A 22,879-nucleotide genomic window follows, 5' to 3' on the forward strand; every position below is an offset into this window, starting at 1 on the left:
TAAATATTCATATAATGAAGAAGGCAGCTCAGAGAAACTTTTCATAATTAGAACGCTCATTCTGAGGAAGGCTCTAGAGTATTTCTCGGTGAAGACTGTTACTCATCTAAATTTAGAAAAGAAACGTGGTTGCATTGAAGTCAGTTATATAACACTATAGCCAGAGGTTTAAACCATGCTATTCAGTTTGGATTAAGGATATTCTGGATCAGGACCCAGCTTCTTCCTCAGCCTAACAATCCTTGAGAAGATGAGAGGGTAATATAATTTTACTGTGAATATATCAATGGTCAAGCATGCTTTTGGTATTATCTTATTACAGATCTCATGATAACACCACTTGGTGTCATGGAAAGTTAATAAGGTAGGAAGAAGAAGTTGAATATGCAACTTCCCTCTGCTCCCCCCCCCTCCACCCCCAGTGATCTATCTCCGTCCACTGATACCTGATGTCCCAGGTTTTAAACAGACATTTTTCACAATATGCCAACCACAGGGATTCAAATGTCTGGTATACGTACACTATTCCATGTGGTTCCCATAAGGCTAGGAACATGCAAAGGAATATATGAGGTGCTTTAAAAAATGATCTACAACCAACTTGCTTGCTTTGACAAAAACACAGTAAAATATCATCTAAGAGCCAGAACGGTTAACACAGGTAGTCATTGACTTAACAATCATAATTAATCAAACCTGATTACAATAATTCCCTCAACACTGTCAAACTATTCACTAAGGCTGCATTACTATTAGTCTTCTCATCGTTTCTATCACCCATCTCCTCCCACTTATGACTGCATGATTATAACTTTGTTGCTTGTATCCTTATGATTTATATTGATATTGTTTCCTGGTTGCTTATTTGTATCCTATGACTATCATTAAGTGTTGTACCTTATGATTCTTGATGAATGTATCTTGTCTTTTTATGTACACTGAGAGCATATGCACCAGAGGCGGGTTGCTAATTTTTTTACTACCGGTTCGGGCGCACTCCCATGCAAGCTCCTGTGCATGCTCCCACGCATGCATCTGGGCAGGTCGGCGGAGCCTCTCACCGCCAGGCCAAACCGGCAGCAACACACCTCTGATATGCACCAAAGACAAATTCCATGTCCAATCACACTTGGCCAATAAAAAATTATATTCTGTTCTGTTCTGTTCTAGTATAGTATAGTCTAGTATAGTCTATTCTATTCTGACTTTCCAAACATTTTTGAAGTGGGTGTTTAGTGAATGCAGTGATCATTAAGCAAACACAGTGGTTAAGAAAATCTAATTTATCCAGTGGGAATTTTTTGCTGGAAACTGGACATACTAAAAAAAATGTCAAAAATTATGGTCCCATGACTGTGGGACACTGTAAACAAGTGTAAAAGTGAACAGGCTACCAAGCCCGCAAAATGCAATCACCTGATTTGGGGAGAGTTTCGCAGCTGTAGGAACTTTGAAATCAGGTTGTTGAGGGCTGCAATAACTTTGAATAATCACTAATTATTGGTTATAAGTCAAGGGCTACCTGAAGTTGCACGTGGGAAACCCAGGTTCAAGTCCATCCTGTGGCATGAAAGTTTTGGACTGGTTACTCTCTCTTGACCAAATCCACCTCAGAGAAATATGGATGTGAGAACAAAATGAAGAGAGACCAGCTGAAAGCTGTCTTTATTTCCTAGACAAAGATGGAACACAACTTAGGTATTAATCACATCCTCTAAGTCTGTTTAAGGTCCTGGAACTTGAAGGCCCAACATTGCTGTTGTGAATAAAGAAATGGGTGATTAACATGGGATTGGAGCTAGCACAAAGTACTCTGTTCGGCTATTCTAATGGTTGAGAGCAGAATCATAAAAAGGCATTGAGTTTTTGATGAGTCTTACATTCTGGATAGCTAACTACTAATGAGGTGCTTGCTCATGTCCACCCTCTGTCCTTGAATTCTAGCCATAAATTCTCTTTGCACTAACCACTCATTTTCATTAAGGCTGACAAGCCTGTGGTTTTCATATTTTCTGGATTCCTTGCTTGGCTCCTTTGCTGTCAGTGTTACCCCAGCCAGGATCTCAGGGCATGGGTTAATTTAGTTGACTACAACGTGTTTATTGCCCACACTGAAAGTTCACAGGTAGGCTTTTTGTAGTAACCACAGTACAGGGAAAGAAGCCAACATATGAGCTATTCAGCCCACAATTTGGAAACTATGCACTCAGATCTTAACAGAGTTGGGGCTTCCCATAAACCACCAATATAGAATAACCCTTTTTGTAGCTAATATTAATCTGCTGCCTAGCAGAAGCAAATAGTAAGCATCAAATAATACAGTGGATCCGGCTAAGCCAGTGATGACTAACCTTTTCAGCATGGAGTGCTGAGGGCACGTGCGCGCATGAGTACACCCATAATGCAATGTGCGCATGATACCCCTTGTGACCGCTGCGCATACATGCTTGACTCCATGGGCCCCACCCACTCATGTCTGTGCGACCCCCTGCATGTGTGCAGAACCCCTCGCATGCAGCACCCGCATGAGTGCACAACCCTGCGCATGCGCCCCACCTGCTGCACATGCACATGTACCTCCCACCAGCAGAGACCCAAAAACCAGCTGGCTGGTTGGAGGCATGCGTGCATGCGCAGCAGAGTGTACCCCCTGTGGCACACATGCCATAGGTTTGCCATCACAGGGCTAAGCTGTTAAAAAGGGAATGTTTACTTTTCTCATGTTATACATGCTGGAAGTGGCCACGTATTTTGCACATATTCTATTGAATTTATCTTTTAATCCTATACATCAAGCAGATCTAAGTCTTCTTATAAGCAAATGTTTGGGTTGGCCCCAATGAAAAAACATATTCAAAGAATTAGCCTAGTGAAATATCTGAAAATTCACAAATATTTTGCATTATCACCTTATTGGAAGATGTTGAATCTGTTTTATGCAGACAAGAATGGACTTTGAAACAGATGCTGCATTATGAAGTTGATTTGTTATGATATTTTGTTTCATTCTCAACACATGTTTTTCTGATTTCTATAGTAAGAGTAATAGTAACATTTAGTCTAAAATATTTATTTTTATTTCTGTTTACTGCACCGGGAATTCCTTGTTTAGCCCTTTTCAAGCACATCCAAACAGTTTTTATTTCTATCAAGATGCATTTTCTTACACCTTGATCAGTTATTGCTCTCCTTAACTGCGTTCTTTAAAAAAAAAGATCCATTCTGAACATTAGCAGTTTATTAGCAGAGAAATAATATCAAAGGAAGCTAAAGTTGTATCCTAAAAACAAAACAGTGGCTAGAAGTGTCCATTACTTTTATTGCCCCCCTTTCAGAAATATACAATAGGTGACAGGAAGAAGAGGTAGCCAGTTAGTCTCATTTCAAAGTCCTGTGGACACAACATGAAGAGAGTCCCTGCTTACTTTTATTACTTCTCTTCATAGTGCCCCAATTGTTTTTAATCTAAGAAGGAATTTTCCACTTCTTTACCCGTTCTGTAAACCACCAGTTTCCCCAATAAAAATCAGAGGAACCGTCCAAGTGCCTGTAATTACAACAGATATTCTTGAATGCCACCCATATCCCTAAGATTCTAAATTCCTGAAATTAAATTTTTCCAGAAAGTATGGAGCGCACGGACAGATGGGGCAGCTAGTCTTCCCAAAGATGACTGCTCTATTCGGTGCAAGAGTTATTCTATATTGGTGGTTTATGGGAAGCCCCATAAGATCTATTAAGATCTGAGTGCACATTTTCCAAATTGTGGGCTGAATAGCTCATATGTTCGCTTCTTTCCTTGTACTGTGGTTACTACAAAAAGCCTACGTGTGAACTTTCAATGTGGGTAGTAAACATATTGTAGTCAACTAAATTAACTCATGCCCTGAGATCCTGGTGCACATGTTAATATCCTTAGAGGTAGATATAATAATAGTATGCCAGCCCTTCAGAGAGTATGGCCATGTGAATTAAGGGTGAAGAGTTGATGAAACATATGATTATGAAACGTAGGTTGTATACTGACTCAACGTGTAACCAGGGGTGGGCTGCTGGGGGTTCGCACAAGTTTGGGTGATCCTCTAGCTAGGATTTTGCCCAGTTCAGCAAACCCCCAAATGCCACCCCTGCTGACCATGCCCACTCCACCCCTCACACCCCTCCCCTCCCAGGAGTCTCCACGCGGCCCGTTCATCATAGTAGGTAAGTGCAGGGCCCGCTTGGAGCTCAGGGAGAAGGAAAATGGGCTTGCCGGAGATCCCGGAAGTCCAGAAACGGGAGTGTTTCTGGCTTCCGAAGGACCTCTGGAGCCCAGTGGAAGCAGTTTTTGCCCTCCAGAGGCTCAAGGAAAGCATCTGGAGCCTGGGGAGGGCAAAAAACACCACTGCCACCCCGCTGTGGTGCAGGAGGCCAACTAGGCCATGCCCACCATGGTCACGCCACCCAACAACGGGACAGCGAACCCGATGCTGCAATTTTTGAAACCCATCCTTGCATGTAACTACTACTTTAAGAAAATACCTCCCTAACCAGACAAACATTACATTTAGTATTTTTTGGTAAATAAAAATTCGGAAAGTGCCTCTCGCATTTCAAAGTTATCTGGAGAAAAATATTTATTACTTCTTCCAGGAAAGAAGTTAATTAGCAGTCCTTTTTAATCACTTTGTCATGTAATTTTAACTTGATTATTACATTTTAGTCTTGAGGTTATATTCAGTCAGGACTCCTACAGGTTTTATAGGCAAGCTGTCTTAACACTAATGAAAAGTGATCTTAAATAAAGAGAGGGGAGAAAGGCAACTCCCACGGTTGGTTTGGAACCAGTAGAAAGATAAACACAAAAGTAGAATGTAATAACTGTGTTGAAATTGCATGATAAAGTGATTGCGAAAGGACAGGTTTGTTTGGGTGACTCCAAATGAATACTCTTTATATATAAACTACCAACAGCAATTTGGTACTAGAATTGTGTTACAATCAACATTACTGTCATGATAAAATTTTAGAATAGAAAATATAAATTTCAATTAGTCAGAATGATTTGAAGCAAAAGCATTAGGGTATGTGAGGGGTGGGCTGCTGCTGGTTGGACCGGTTCGGGTGAACCAGTAGTTCCAACAATCATTCCCCCCCTCCGCCCGCCTGCCCTATCCTGTCCTATATTTCCTTCTTTCTGGCTCAGCTGATTTCTGCGCCTCTGCTGTTCTCCTTACCGGAGCTTCCTTAGAAGGTAAGCAGCTGAGCTTCAAATTGCTGTATTTTGAATGCTGTGCTCAAGCGTGTTAGGCGCACAAGTGCGCAATCACTGAACCAGTATTTAAACTGGTTGCAGCCCACCCTTGGTCCAGTTGGTTAAGAATTTCAATTGGCAGGGTCTAGGAAGAGGGCCTTCCCTGCTATCACCCCTGCCCTATGAAATAACTTGCCCTTGGAAGTAGAAGGCCCACTCTCCTGGCCTTCTGGAAGAGCATTAAGACCGGGCTCTGCCAACTGGCCTGGTGCCATGCAGTCCTTGGGGTGCTTGGTGGGCTGAAAACACCTCCTCTGCCTTTTAATTTTGCAATTGTTCATTTTAACTTTGTTTTAACCTGATTTTTAACTTTAGTTTTTATATCATTTTACTGTTATCTGTAAGCCACCCAGAGGTACACAGATATTATAGGAGTTTGAGGAACAAACAAATATAGTACATGTAGTCCTTGACTTACAACAGTTCATTTAGTGATCGTTCGAAGTTACAATGGTACTGAAAAAAGTGACTTATAACCTTTTTTCAGTTACCACCTTTGCAGCATCCCCACGATTATGTGATCAAAATTCAGATGATTGGCAACTGGTTCATATTTATAACTGTTGCAGTGTCCCAGGGGGCATGTGATCACCTTTTGCAACCTCCCAACAAGCCATGGGGGAAACCTAAATTCACTTAACAACCTTGTTACCAACTTACCAAGTTCAGTGATTCACTCAACAACTGTGGCAAACAAGCTTGCAAAAGGGAGCAAAACTCACTTAACCAATCTTTCACTTAACAACAGATATTTTGGGCTCAATTGTGGCCATCGGTCAAGGGCCACCCGTACAGTCCATCCATTTCCAAACATAGGTTAAGATTCAGTCCTAGTTTAAAAAAACAAAAACAAAGGGTTAGTTTTTCAGCCTATGCTAGGCCTCCCTGAAATTTCTCCCTTCACTGGAAAGAAACACTAATTTCTGGTGGGAAATCTTTACTAGCGTTGTACAAAGACTGGGATTTTTACACAGTATCCCATCCCTGTCTAGATTTTGTAGGCTTTAACTTTGCTGTACGTGCACATCATTAGCGGGTAACTATTTAAAGGAAGACACACTAAACATTGAATGTATGATTGCATGTTCAACTCAAGCTCTTCTGTCTTGCTGTGAATAAATCAGCTACAGAATATCACGTTGACTATTCAGCACTTTCAAGTTTTACTTCTTAAAATACTATCTGCATTTAGAGTTTATTGAAAAGGGGAGAGTGAGGAGGGTGAGAAAGTTTTGATATTATGCAACTGGAGATGAATCAGTATCCATTTCCCCTCTTCACTCCCAATCCCTTCCTTTGTTTCCCTTGCATCATTATTTTTTTTTTCTTTTGACAGAAAGCTCCAAAAGACCTCACCAGAGGAAGAATGCAATTCAAAGAATATAAAGGAAGCTGAGAAGACCACCATTCATCTGCCCACTTTCTTGTTTCTTTTCTTTTCTTTTTTTAATTTACGTTGTTTTGCAGACTAAACAGTTCAACTTTAGTGAGTCAAAAACTGGCAGCCGAGTTTTCCTAAGTGCATGTATAAACACACAGAGAGAGTCTCCCCCACCCCCCATGCAACAGGATCCACCCTATATATAAAGCTCTCAGGGAAGCATACATAATATAAAGGACAATGCCATCAAAGTAAAATGAAAAGTTGCAAGCAGATACGTTTACAAAAGCAGAGGGGAATACCGACTCTATGCTACACCTCAGGAGTGGGCTTCAAAAATTTCAGCCACGGGTTCCCTCCTCGGTTGCTGGGTGGGCCTGGCCATGATGGGCGTGGCCTAGTTGGCTCCTGCACCATGGCGGGGGGGGGGGGTGTTTCACCTTCCCCAGGCTCCAGAGGCTTTCCTTGAGCCTCTGGGAGGGCGAAAATTTCCTCCCCCGGGCTCCAGAGGCCTTCTGGATGGCCAATTTTTCCCCTCCCCAAGACTCCATGTGGGCCCTGCACTGATACATCAAAAACGGGCCAAATGGAGACTCCTGGGACGGGTGGGGTGGGGTGGCAGGGAGGGGTGGGTCATGTGGTGCCAGCCAGGGATGGGATTTGGAGGTTTTCCGGCCCATAGCATTAGCTACGGGTTCTCCCAAACCTAGATGAACCTATAGCAGCCCACCCCTGCTACTGCCCAACTTCTCCCTCTCTAGTATAGGGCTTCATCCTGGCACTGATCATCTGGCCAGCTTTAATAAGTCCATGTGCTGAGCTGTCTCTGCTTCTTTGCAGAAGGACTACACCCTGCTAGTCTACAATAAAAGAAGAAAAGCCAGTTCAAAAGTAGTGGAATATATTTCCAAATTACTGTGTTTTGTGGGGTAGCTCTTCATGAGGAAACCACCTCATGAAGGTGGCAGATGCTAAAAATCTAGATGCTAAACCTGAAGGGATTGGGGCAGAACCATGTCTGATAAGGAGAAAAGTCCAAAATTTGGAATGGCAAAGCTAGGCTACCAGGTCTAAAGCTGCTTAATCCAGGATAATCACAAGATAAAAGTAAAAGACTAAAGAAAAACGTTCAACGATTGTACAGATTTCTGTTTCCCCCGATGAGTAAAATGGCTGGATAAGGCAGAGAAATTGGATAGTTTTATTAGTCTGAAATTGAAGGCTCATTCCTGAACTCTTGAAACCACCAAGGTTTAATTATGGGTCATCTGCCGAAATTACTGTATACTGACAAGAAAATATTTAGTTTTGAGGAAATAAATACTCTCAAAGACATATTTTTTTTCAGATAGGCATGCCTTTCCCAGCCATTAATTATGTTTGCATTCTCTGTGGCCTACACTCCTTAGAACTGAGCTGTGCTCAGGGTAGTCGTTTCAGATAAGAGGATGACTTCCTTCCACAGGAGAAAGATGGATCTGAAGAATTCTCTCCTAGAGGAGTTGAAACTTGCTGCATCTTAGGCTTTTGGAAATGTTTATGTCCAAGATCTAGAGAGCTTTTTTGGAGGCGAGTTGGGAATGGGATGGCTGCGGGGAAAGACCAGGGGAACACTAGATTCTGTAGTAACGCTGTTGTTAAGTGGACCTGGCTTCCCCGTTGACTTTGCTCGTCAGAAGGTCACAACAGATGATCACATGACCTTGGGACACTGCAACCATCATAAATGGGCCAGTTACCAAGAGTTTGAATTTGATCAGGTGACCATGGGAATGCTGCAATGGTCATAAGCATGAAAAACGGTCATAAGTCACTTTTTTCATTGCAACTTCAAACTGTCATTAAATGAAAGGTTACAAGTTGAGGACTACCTGTATATCATTTCAAAGAATGGACAGAGTTGGCATGCTTGTATTCATTCATGTGAAAACATTTTTGGTCATAGTTGAAATTTAGGGTTACTATATATAAAAATACAAAATCTGGATGATCATCAGATAATGGCAAAGTTTTCTGTACCTCTTTAATCTCTAGTGTTTGCTGGATTTTGCAGTAAACAAAACCTAGTAATGTCTAACATTTCTATCGTTAAGAGTTCTGAGATAACTACAGTATGATTTACTCTTGCAAAAAAATCTTTTTGATCTCATCTTGTGATAATCTGGATTTTTTTTGCACATCACACATGGTAGTCATTTATGACAGAATTCTTAAATTACTGAAATTGTATACATTACTGAGCATTGTTTTTCTAACAAGCTATTAACACACATGAGCTTCTTTCATCTGATATGAGAACAAAAGAACAATTGTAACTGTATAATGTTTGAAGAATTAATCCTGTGCCATACAAGGCATATCTTTACTATGATCAAGAAGTAACAGCACTTATGCTCTCCTAACCTGCTAAATTATTTACTCAAATATCAAATTAAGAAAAATGAATTTCCAAGAAAACCTATTAAGTGAATTAAATACATTATAATTGTTTGGTCAGAGTGCTCCCATTGCAATAGTTGTATTGTATAAATTGTAGGATGGATTTATTTTTGGAAAAATGTAAAAATATTCAACATTTGACCATTTCAGGAAGAGGTTACCCTGTTTCCCCAAAAATAAGACCTCCCCGGATAATAAGCCCTTCCTGAAATACAGCAACACAGCAGCAGCCATGAGGTGACCATGCTCACCGCCTCTTCCACCTCAAAAATAATAAGACCTCCCCAAAAATAAGGCCAAGAGGGGCTCAAAAGAAAATAAGACCCTGTCTTATTTTCGTGAAAACATGGTACTAGAACACTGCTGCTCCAGAGATCAGAAGCACAGTCGTGTTTAGCAAAGGTACTGAAGATGGATACCAGAACTCTGAGTTTCTTCCAGCTAGATTCCTACATACTGAATATATGTTTTGCTGAAGAGATGCTAATATATTTATTTTGGACCCTGCCTTGATTATTGCTTATGCACAATCATTGAATAAAGAGCGTGATGAAAAGAGTAGAGTGTTTGGTTCTTTCAGGAATCACAGCTGTGTCAACACTAAAGCATCATATTTAACCACACCAGATGTGTTCCCCTAAGGTCTTGTTGCACTAGATTCTTTGACTGTGGGAAGATAATTTTGGGAAGGAGTGGTTTGCCTGCTGCTTTAAGAGAAAGGAAATGAAATAGTCATCTGTTTATGGTAACAGTCCTTCCTTAATACTATACTTCCATGTGGAAGTGGGGAATTTGTAACCTTCGGCTTTATGTATTAAGGGTCTTCCTAAAGGACAACCCCCCTAAACTATCTTTAATTGTGCTTATGGACTCTCTTCACTTGTAGCTAACCATTAAGGCTACTATATATGCGCTGTATAAATCCAATAACTACTGAATGGCTACAAAGATACATAGGACAATATAATGCTTCCGTGTTCTCAAACATACTCTAAATTTTGCAAATTTGTCACTCTGCCACCCATGGTACAAAGGTGCCTAGTACATCTTTTTTTATGGTTTGTTCTCATGACACTCCTTTTAACCAGAGAAGAAAATTCTCCTAAAACATTCTTAGCTGTACTAATGTCAAAGCACCGTTTTCTCTCTTAAACTTAACAGCATGAGCCATGATGGCACAGTGGTTAGAATGTAATATTGCAGGCTAACTCTGCCCGCTGCCAGGAGTTTCATCCTGTCTGGCTGAACATTGGCTCAGCTTTCCATGAGGTTGGTAAAAGGAGGATCCAAATTTTGGGGTCAATATACTGACTCTGTAAAAACCACTCAGAGAGTGCTGTAGACCACTACGGAATGGTATATAAGTTTAAGTGCTATTGCTCTTCAGTGACAGTTGCAAAGCCTATAAAATAGTATGTGTTTCATCGACCATACCATCAATGTCCAGATGACTTGTAGCAAGTAGGATCAGCTAACTTTCAGGCTGATGCAGATGTATCCTCTCACCTCTAGTTCGTGGATGATTTCCATCCCCATTCTCTTCTCCCTGAAAGAGTTGGATTCTCAAAGCATAGGAGGCTGCTTTACCACTTTTACAAAGCAGTGAGGTATGCCTTCCATGCTATCTGTACCTTCACACTCTATAGGAGGATGCAGGACAAAAATCAATAGGAGTCTGCACCTCGATAAGGGAACTGTTATTTTTCACCTATTGGTGAAAGGCTGATATGGCGCAGCTTTATATGTAAACTGATTTACATATGTATGGACTTGCACAAGAGTACTAGAGCCATATTCTCAGGCAGTTTCAGAGTGAATACCACTTATGCTGGACAACCATTTGTCTGAAATGATATAGGGTCTCCTGCTTGAGCAGGGGGGTGGACTAGAAGACTTCTGAGGTACCTTCCAACTCTATTATTCTATGTTCTATATTTAGATCTTGACATCTATGTCATCTTCTTGTTGTCTTTCCATGTCATGTCTTATTCTAGATTTCATTTTTTGCATGATGTTTTTTTTAGCATAGTTCCTTCAGGTGGTTGGGATGAAGCAGCAGTCAACTTGTTACTGTGAGAAACAAAACATGTCCCATTGCCATGTTACCTGTTCTTGGATATACACTTGGGCAACATCAGATGTAATGTATAGATACTAAATTTAATGCTGAACAGTTTTAGAAAAACAATAGTGCTGTACAACTTTAGCTCCCATAAAGTCTACTGAGTCTAAATAGAAGTAATAAGTAAATGCAAACAGTTTACTTGGCAATATTTTCAGAAGTGCTTTACTTCCTTCCTAGGATTGAGAGGGAATGACTAGCCCTGGGTCACTCATGCTTAAGACAGTTCTAGGATCACCATCTCCCAGTTTCTAGTCCAGTGACATTGACCACTACAGGAAACTGGCTCACAATTGTACATTACCTAATACATAACATTATTGCATTACACAATTTATAAATTACATTATTTGAGTATAAATATATTGGACCAAAAGCCTCATAGCCAACTACCACTAGCCATGGCTCTTGGACTTTCTTACATTTGTGTTTATTTCAATTAACATATTTCTTATGATCCTAATGAAGAACACTAGAATACTCTATCTATTCAAAAGTCATGTAACCACAGTTTGTGACATTTTTATCAAAGTGGCATTTACTTTCATTTTTTATCAAAAATGCCTCATGGTGAACAATAGATTTGCTTAATGATCATAAAATCATTTAACATTCATGATGATCCACTTATCATCTGGTCCCATAATGTTTGCTTTACAACCATCATGATTTATGACAGGCTCCATTACAGTCATCGGCCGAGACCCATCTATGCTTGAATAAGGAATAATCATATTTGCCAATAAAATAAGATACCAGATTTGTAAAATTGGTTTGCCATTTGGATATATGCACACAAACCATTTTCTCTCCCACATAGATATATCCTCATGCGTTCCCCTCTGTCTTTCCATCAGAAGTAGCAAAGAAATCAGGATGGAGATGGGGTGAGTGAGGGGAAGAAATTGGGGGAGGGGGGGGAAATAACGCTAAGGAAAACAAGAAAAAAAAAGATGAGGCAAGATGCAGAGGTAACTGGGTTGAGTGAGAGAGAAAAAGAAAGAAACCATGACTTCAAAATAAGAGAATGTGATGGACAAATGGGGGAGATGTTCCAACCAACCCTTCTGCTTCACTGAAGATTCCTGGAAAATGCTTGACATCAAGAGATAAGAGAGGAGTGTTCGACTTGACACATTTCTTTTGAATCCTCTCTCTACAAAAAGGCTGGAATTTCTCCGTTTGACAGAATAATGTTTCAAAGCCGTGACTAATGGAGGCCCTCCATCCCACCCTTGTTTTCGTACCCCTCATTCATAATGAGGAAGCAGCTGTCCTGCGCTTGCCGTTGTGTGATAACCCTCCCAATGGGGTACTAAAGTAGGCAACCTGTGTAGAATGTTTGGGAAAAATCCCCATGATTAACATTTTGTGCAGGTGAATGAGTTCATGAAGGCTAGTCATTTCCCATAATGGAGTGGTTTCCTTCATAATAAACTTTAGCATGATTAAGAATACAGAGTCCAGGGGGTTTATGAGGTTTATATTGTTACTGCTTTTCAGAATTTTCTCAGGAGCTTATCAGCGTCATTTTCTGATGATTTAACCAAGACTGTGGCAATCTTGGCAATCAGTACCCATTGCTCTAATGTTCTGCCATGGGTTAACAAACGGGATAAAAAGCAATGCAACATCCTGTTACCAAAAATAATATATCTATTAAAAAGCACGTTATGCTGAAGGCAAGAGCTTCCTCTTTAGAAAATCTTACTCTCTGGATAGATTTCCTGTAAAATATATTGTGTAAAATTCATGACCACACACAGACGATCACACACACCAAGATGAGGATTTGTTAGAAACATGCAAAACTAATATTCAGTTTAGTTTACAAATCAGTAAATGGAAATTTAAACCGTATGAAAATTTAGCAGTGTAAAATGATAAGGTTTTTGCTTCTCTGCAATATGATTTCTATTCAGTCTCAATCACGCCTTCATTGTTCTAACGGAAGCTACTAGGTTGCATTCATACCAGAGGTGGCTTGCTGCCGGTTCGGCACGGTTTGGTCAAACCAATAGTGGAAGTCAGGCCTGGGTTGCAGAACCGGCAGCAACCCAGGCCTGCCACGTCCCCGAACCAGTTCCCTCACCATCGCTGGGCCAACATCATTTTGGATTTTAGTGACTGCGCGTGCACAGTTCACTGTAAATTGTTCTGTGCATGTGCGCAGAACAATTAAGTTGAACAGTACGCATGTGTGTTGCACATTTGTTGCAAACTGGTAGTAAAACTGGCAGGAACCCATCCCTGATTCATACATAAGTAAATATGGCAGCCTTCCCCAGTCTGGGCTAAAGTGGTTGCTGACAGTAAATGATGAGAGTTATAGTCCAAACTATTTGGACTATACCAAGGAGAATACTGTCAGATACTATCTACAGTTATAATGGTTTCCACCAAGGTCCTCTGTTCCAGCAAGAACAGAGGTTTAATCTCATTGGTCGAAGGGTCTGACAGCTCCCTATAAAAGGGCTGCTGTCAGACTCAACCTTCGCTGGATTGTACATACTTGTTCTGTTACAATAAGGAGCTGTTGTTGCCTTAAGCCTTGTGTGCCTCTCCATTACCCGATCTAACAGATACCAATATCCTAAGTGTCAAGGTATGGACTTGACTTTTTAAGAAGAAATACCTAAGAGTGGAACCACAATTATGTTCCTCAAATTCATAAACATTTTTACAGGTAGTCCAAGGCATTTGTTCTTTCCTCCATTCTGAAATATGAATGATAAAGAACACCTGTAAAGCATCCAAGGATTTGACCATGATGCCTTATTGCATCCTTAGGACTACAACAACCAACTTCACTGAAGTTGTACCATCTTGAAGGAATCCTAGGTGGGAGGACAGAACATTAGCAGTGAAGTACAAGGTCCTTAACTCTGCATTTCCATACAACCACTAACCAGAAGCTGGGGAAGATTTTACTGAGAATAACTATGAGACTCAATTTATTCGCTATAATTGCATTTATTTGCTTTTAAGTTGTTTTTAAATAATCATAAAGTAGATTATAATACAGAGTAAAAATATTTGCTTGTTGTTTATTTAGTTATTTGATTTCTATGCTGCCCATCTTGCTATAGATTTTTACTTATCCTTCATATGAAATAAAAGGCATTTTCAGAAAATAAGACAAAATCATAACCAAAAGCATAGCAACAAAAAACTGAGTGAATAGATAATAGAATTGGGAGGGAAGTCTTCTAGTCCAACCCCCTGCTTAGGCAGGAAACCCTACACCACTACAGACAAATGATTATCCAACATCTTCTTTAAAACTTCCAGTGTTGGAACATTCACAGCTTTTGGAGGCCAGTTATTCCACTGATCAATTGTTCTATCAGGAAATTTCTCCTTAGTTCTAAGTTGCTTCTCTACTTGATTAGTTTCCACCCATTGCTTCTTGTTCTACCCTCAGGTGCTTGGAGAATAGCTTGACTCCCTCTTATTTGTGGCAACCCAAGATATTGGAACACTGCTATCATGTCTCCCCTAGTCATTCTTTTAATTAAACTAGACATACCCAGTTCCTGCAGCCATTCTTCATATGTTTTAGCCTCCAGTCCCCTAATCATCTTTGTTGCTCTTCTCTGCACTCTTTCTAGAGTCTCAACATCTTTTTTACATTGTGGCGACCAAAACTGAATGCAGTATTCCAAGTGTGGCCTTACCAAGGCATTATAAAGTGGTATTAACACTTCACGTGATCTTGATTCTATCCCTCTGTTAATGCAGCCTAGAACTGTGTCGGCTTTTTTGGCAGCTGCTGAACACTGCTGGCTCATATTTAAATGGTTGTCTACTAGGACTCCAAAATCCCTCTCACAGACACTTACTATTGAGCAAGGTACCACATATACTGTACCTGTGCATTTTTTTTTCTTGCCGAAATGTGAAAGGTAAGTCCTTGCCTGTTACAATTAGTATTGATTACTAATAGAGAATGGAAAGGTCTTGAAAAGTATCTTGAATCACCACATTCCAGCTCAGACGCACAAATTTAATCACAAGTAGGACTTGGTTGCTGATCTCAATCAGGGGATTGGTTGCTAAGGAAGAAGGGACACTTCTAGTAATTATTTAGAGAGGTTTCCCACTACTCTGGTCAGGTACTGTCTCTGGATCGGAGATTAGTCTACCTGTTGAAACAATAGCCTGGGGAAACAGTAATTTTTAGGAGAGCCAGAGTGGTTAAATTCTTTATTCATTAATCTTGATTCTTAAGTGACCCTTCCTTACCCCCGTGAGTTCCTGTTTGTTTAGCAATTGTGAAATTCTCACCGCATTGTTCCTGAAATTAAATTCAGTTCTGTTTTCAAAAATGGAAAAACCTTAAGAAGTACTTCTTAAATGTTAATGCACAAGTCAAAAAGCAGGCTGTGAAAATATCTACAGACCCCTAACATCCCGGACAAAACCTGTTTCAACTTCTACCCTCAAAACATTATAGGGTAGTGATAGCTAACCTTTTCCTAAAGGCATGCCAAAATTGTCTGTGCATGCGCTATCGCACGTGTATACATGTGCCCCACCCAGCTGCATATGTGCGTGCACCCTCATACGGGGGGATTTTTGCCCTCCCCAGGCTCCGAAGGCTTTCCTGAAACCTGGGGAGGGAGAAAATGGCCAGTACGGTATGTGCGGCAAGCTGAGGGCTGCCATGCTGGAAAATATGGCCCCGTGTGCCACCTGTGGCTATAGGGCACTGCATACCAGAATAACTAGACACAATAAGGTTTTCCCCGAATGCCATCACTCTGCTTAACAACTAATTCCAACACTGTCAATAATTTACCAAGAATGTATTACTATTATTCTTATCTTCCTTCCTAGTGTCTATCTCTCCCTGCTTATGACTATAACCATGTTGCTTGTATTTTTTTTTTAATTTTCTAGTACGATTTGATAGCTTATTAGTAAGCTTGACTATCACTAAGTACTGTATCTTTTTATTTTTTATGAATGTATTTTTATTCTCCTTATGGACACTGAGAGCATATGCACCAAAGACAAATTCCTTGTGTGTCCAATCACACTTGGCCAATAAAGAATTCTATTCTATTCTATCTTAAATAGATATCCAAAATCGTCTTAATACAGATTAAAGCTACCCTGTGCTGGCTCCTTCTGGGGAAAGTCTGTAATCACAGTGTTTGTGGTACGTGGTGTTTCTATTGACACAAATGTTTTATAAGCTAAGTAATTGCTTTGAATTTTCCATTTTTTATGTGTGAAAAGACATTGGATGAATACACCTAAAGGAAAATAATTTGTTTCGAAGAATGAAAACCATTACATTTAAGTACACGACTTCTTTCCTCTTCTGTTCTCTTACTTAAGAAGCAGTCACCGAATGGCTGGTGCCTGTCCAGTTCAGCTGCATTCCTTTGAGATGAATACTTATTGATATAGGTACTGGCTTACAGAAGCTCTACTCAATTATCAGACAAGAACCCCTTGTCCTGTATCATGGATATAGTCAGAGAATGTGCGGGTAGCTGGTCTGCACTTGGCAGCCTGTTTTGGCTTCTTTTCTAGGTCACTTTCCCATGTCCACCTCTGCATATTAAAGATCGGTTAGCTTCCAATTTTCATTCAGAGAGGCAGGGGGGAGAGAGGGGAGAGAGAGAGAGAAAGCAGTCTTTAAGGATTTAAAGAAAGATGCTGTCTCCAAGGGTACAGATTTGTATTTCACTTGTCCCCTAACTGTATTTGTAGGTAATCCTCAACTTACAACCATTCGTTTAATGACAGTTTAAAGTTATGACAGTCCTTCAGTTGCAATTGGTACTGGGACTTAAGAAGAGTTGCAGTGTCCCCACGATCAAAATTTGGGTGCTTGGCAACCCGTATGCATTTTTGATGATCGCGGCATCTGCGGTTCGTGTGCTTCCCCCCCCCCCTTTTTACTTTAAAAGAAAGACAATGGGGATTTGTTTAACAACTGCAGCAAAAAAAGGTGGCAAAATCAGACACGACTCAACACCTGCATCACTTAACGATGGAAATTCCAGTCCCAATTGTAGTTGTCAGTTGGATACTGTGTCATCTGCCTGCATGCTGATTTCTCTTCCCATTTAGCGTTTTCAGTTTTAAAATGGATATTGACATGATGGATTTCTAGAAACAAAAGTGATAACAGTTAAATGAGTAGAGTGTCAAACGAGAAAGAGAAAAACAAACCTCTTAGCTTGTTTGGAACACATTTACTGTCATGTTCAAATGCAGGATTATGACAGATGCATGCTATCTGCAAAGATGGGAAATTATAGGGAGTGCATTTCAGAGCTGCACAGTATTTTGAAGTCAGTTCCAAAAACATGCTTCAAACATGAAGACCATGAATGTAGCTCCTGTTTGCAAGAGTAGCATCTTTTTCTGAGATCTTGGGCAATTTCCACAGAGGAAAAACTTCATATTCATATTTTGGTATGCTCTGTCACACTTTGGCCATGTAAGCTTCCATGAGGGTATAAAGACTAATTGCTTTTGGCAGACATCCCCAAATCCATGCACAGACATCTGGGCACAATTAGATAATCTGTAACCTTGGGGAAGATGTTGGGGAGCAATTTCACCACCTCTTTAATCTACTGAACAGCTTTTTACCTGGAAACAAAATATGAACATGGTCAGATTTTCATGTTACAAAGAGATGAGAACTTTGAAAGGCAAGCTGCTTGCTTTTTCACAGATTGTTGTATTCTTCGATGGCACTTTCAATACTGCTCACTTGCTTAGATAAAATTCTTCCACACAAATTACATTGCTAATAAAATCTTGAATCCTAACATTCGGTGTTTGCAAAAGTGACTCCTGCTGAAGTATTTACTTTTCAGCCATAAAACTTACTTGGGAATTTTCTCCAAGTCATGCTTGAACTTTGTTACTACCACCTGCTATGATATTTACAGATTCAAAAATAACCTGGCAAATAAAATCCGGGACAAGTTTTCAAAATTCTATGAAAGACATCAGCATTTTAAATTGCTTCCATTACTCAGAACTCAGAGGCAAATAGAAAATTAGTTTCAAATAACTGTCCATTACCCAGGAGAGTCAAAATCAATGCAAATAAATGTCTATTTAATTCTATGCCAGATTGGGGATTATGAAATATCATGGAATATGTCTATCATGGACCAGCACTTGTCAGCAAAATGAATTTGTTTCCCTTTGCAAAGGAGTATCCTTCCTAAATATGTTGAACGTAGTCCTATAATTCTAGTGGAACTAGTGGAACAAAAACCTTTGCTGGGTTGTTGTTTTTTTTTTTTTTTGCCAACCTAGTTTAACAGCTAGATATTCTATGATAGATAGCACCATCTTGTGGAAGAAAACCCAGAATACAAGTGTTTAACAAAACCTGAGTTTTTCTACACACTTAATCTAGTGGGAGATACAAATGGAATACATTAATATAATGGTATTAGCAGAAAAATATTCTAATAAACACATGGTAATAATTATTTTACATAAAAGTGCACTATTTAGAAATGTCCAGTTTTCTACAAGGTTGAGTCAGAATGAGGTATGTTTTTAACATGAAAATATTTCATATATTTAAACTTCATTTCACTACATATGAATTCAAAGCTTGCAAAGATAAAAAAAAAAGTTCTGTGCAGAAACAATAGAAATCAACTTGACTTGCATGTATAACTATATTTTCATAAATTTCAATGGATATTAGGCTGCAAACATTTACCTTTTATTATTATAATATACACAACATGAAATCCACTGGTCAGTTCTTTAGCTGGTGTTAGCCTTCATACACATCAAACTCTTCCCAAGAATTTAGGATGTCATAATGTATTGGTATAGTATATCTCCAGATCCAAGCGGAATGGCATTTTGTAACTGACAAGCATAGATGTTGTCAATGCAGATTTTCTAAGTGCTGTTCAACATTTTTTGGTATCAGTGTGTGCTGATAACCACTCTTGTTATTTATTATGGTTCAACTGCACTGTCATCCAGATGTTTAGATTGGATTTGACATTTTTATTTACCTATTGAATACTTCCTAAGGACTTGGGAGCAGGAGTGGTTTGCTGCTGGCATTACTGCCAGTTCGCCGCACAAAAAAAAATGCTGATGCTGTTCAACTGGTGCTCCAGAAATGTTGGGATTGTTCCCAGGGTGCCTATTACTACTGGTACTATCTTTGCTTTCTTTTGTCGCAGTCATTCTATTTCTGTTTGCAGGTCTTTGTATTTTGCAATTTTCTCCAGTTTTTCTTCTCTTCTGCTTATTATTATGTGCCATTAAGTCATTTTTTAACTCTTAGTGACCACATCGATTTCCCCCACATGACAACCTGTCCCTAATCTGTTGTTTCAAATCTCCAAATTGTATACTTATTGCTAGTGTAACTGAGTCCATCTTCCTTGATGCTGATCATTCTCCACTTTTTGCAGCATTAAGCTTTTTCTACTTTCTTTAAAATCTTTGGGTTTTTTTTTTTTTGCCATATTCAAAAAAAAACATTTTCCATTTTATTTATTCATTCTTTTTTTTCATATTTCTGCCCATCTCACTCAAAAAAGGACTGGGCAGTATACAATCTCATTTTCCTGAAAACATTGGATTATACCACCGAACATGCATTGCTAGATATGTTGCAAAATTATAGTCATAAAATGCACATAAAAATGAATGCATATTAATTAAGTTTTTTAAATGAAGTATGCTTAATTTTATAATTGGCAGTGTTTGGTTTCTGCTTAAACTGCATGAATGATTAGTAACTTGATGCTAAACAAACAGAGATGATTGTTTTGCTACCTTACTTCCTACTGCAAAGATTCATGTTATCAAGCAATGCATATCTTGCACCTTTGCTCTAGCTGGAGAGGTTAAAACCAGATTGCAGTTTGAATGTTCTAGGACTGCCTCTATTCCACTTTCTTTTACATGATGTCAAAGTTCAGAAAAAGAAAATGCACTTTATCGAGTTTGGGGTTATAAATATACAGTACATCTTAATGTTTTACGTTGGGGGAGTGTGTATCTTGACAAGACAGATCCTAGCTCTGAGGGAGAGAACTCTACATGTTGTAAGTGCTTTCACAATCAACTTACATAATTTCAAATTACAGAACACTTTCCTTACTTTGCTTTTTAAAATTTAACTTTCTGAGAAAAACTTCCAGTGATAAATGCAATTATAAGTAAAGTCAGTTGTGATATTTAGACAGATAAAACCTTTAAAAATATTATGCAGAATCCAAGTATATGGAGGGATTCTCAAACTGTGTGTTGTAAATAACTGAGAAGGGTGATAATATTTTTTTTAATTGATCAGGTCAGGCTTACAAGAATATTATCAAACTTCACACTAGATTTACCTCACCACTTTGCCTACAGGTAGTCTGATTTACAGCCATAATTAAACCATAATTAAGGTCATAGATAATGTCGATCATTAAGCAGGTCATCACCTGACTGACCTAATTTTAAAACTTTTTTTCAGCAGTTGTTACGCTAACACTGGGGTTGTTAAGTGAACCCATTGTTTACAGTGGGCATTTTTGCTGGAAATCAGAAGTGAACATTGGTTTCTGGACAAAAAACTCATCATAAATTGTGGTTAGGAGACTCTTTGTGGGGAGATCCTGGAGGAAGGCAATGGCAACTCCCTTCTGAACAGTACTAACAAAACTGTAAGAAATCCAGCATGACTTAAGAACATTTTGTTTCAAGAAAGCAATGGCGATCCACATTCAAACTACATGGATATGTCCACCAAGTCACTAGGAGCCAAACATAACTAGGATACTTTTTATTCCAAGTGCAAAAGTACAGTGGGATCTTCAGTAAATAATTCTGGTGCAAAATGTTTTCCTGCCAAACTTTAAAATAACAAACTAAGATTAGAAGAGAGGTGTAGTGGTTAATGACCAAGCTAAAAACCAGAACAAAGCCAGTATGGGTGACCTTGATCTAGTCATTTTTTATCAACTCTAGGAAGGAGGCAAAAAACTTGTCATGAAAACTGCAAGGACTATTCCAGTGATGGCGAACCTATGGCACGTGTGCCACAAGTGGCACGCAGAACCATTTGTCAGGGCACGTGAGGCGCTGCCCTGTCAGCTGGCCAGTGCGCATGTGCACGCTGGCCAGCTGAGTTCACCGTTTTTAAAAAGCCATTTTTTCGCCCTCCCCAGGCTCCAGAGGCTTTATAGGAGCCTGGGGAGGGTGAAAAGAGCCTTCTCCGCCCCCCCCGGAGGCCCTCCGGAGGCTTCCCTGAAGCCTTCAGAACGCTTAAAATGACCCTCTGAGCAAACCGGAAGTGACTTCTGGTTTGCTCGGAGGGTCGTTTTGAGCGCTCCAAAGGCGTCAGGGAAGCCTCCGGACGGCCCCTGAAGCCTTCGGAACGCTTAAAACGACCCTCCGAGTAAACCGGAAGTGACTTCCGGTTTGCTCGGAGGGTCGTTTTGAGCGCTCCGAAGGCGTCAGGGAAGCCTCCGGACGGTCCCTGAAGCCTCTGGAGGGACGGGGGAGGCTCTTTTCGCCCTCCCCAGGCTCCTTAAAGCCTCTGGAGCCTGGGGAGGATGAAAAAAGCATGTAAAAATGGGGGGGTTGCGCCTATTGTGCGCGCATGCGCACTGGGGAGTAGCGCATTGCATTATGGGTGCGGCACACCCGCACACGCCCCCCTGCGCTACCCCCACTTGTGGCACGCGAGCCAAAAAAGATTCGCCATCTCTGGACTATTCTAATAGTGAAGCACTAAAAGAGAGCCAGTCTGGTTAAGGCACCAGGCTAGAAAGTGGGAGACCATGAGTTCTAGTCCTGCCTGAGGCATGAACGCTGGTTGGGTGACTTTGAGCCAATCATTCTCAGTCCAATCGACCTCAGAGGGTTGTTGTGGGGTAGTCCTCAACTTTCAACTACAATTGAGCCCAAAATTTATGTTGCTAAGTGAGAATATTTTTGTCAGTTTTATGACTTTTCTTGCCAGATTTGTTAAGTGAATTACTACAGTTGTTAAAGTGAACCTGGTTTCCTGGTTGTAAAGTGAATTTGGTTTCCCCATTGACTTTGCTTGTCAGAAGATTGCAAAAGCAATGACTCCATGTCATTGCAACCGTCATAAATGTGAGTCCGTTTTCAAGCATCCGAATGTAAATCACATGACCATGGGGATGCTGCAATGGTTATAAGTGTGAAAAATAGTCATGTCACTTTTTTTCAGTGCTGTTGTAACTTCGAACGGTCACTAAGCAAACTGTTGTAAGTCAAGCAATGAGAAGCAGCAACAGGTGGAAATTAATCAAGGAGAGAAGCAACTTAGAACTAAGGAGACATTTCCTGAGAGTTGGAACAATTAATCAGTGGAACAACTTCCCTCCAGAAGTTGTAAGTGCTTCAAGTTTTGAAGAAGATATTAAATAACCATTTGTCTGAAGTGGTGCAGGGTGGTATAGGGTGGTGTAGTGGTGTGCCTAAGGAGGGGGTTGGACTAGAAGACCTCCAAGGTCCCTTCCAACTCTGTTAATCTAAAGAGGACCGCCTGTAATAAAATAAATAAAATAAAATAAAAAGATTAGAAGGCACATGGACAGTTGTAGAACAGTTCAGAGCAGACTGTCTCCCCTTACCCAATTACAGAAGAGCCACAGAACCATAA

Source organism: Natrix helvetica (assembly GCF_964273705.1).
Source record: "Natrix helvetica genome assembly, chromosome: 3".
Classification (NCBI taxonomy): Eukaryota; Metazoa; Chordata; class Lepidosauria; order Squamata; family Natricidae; genus Natrix; species Natrix helvetica.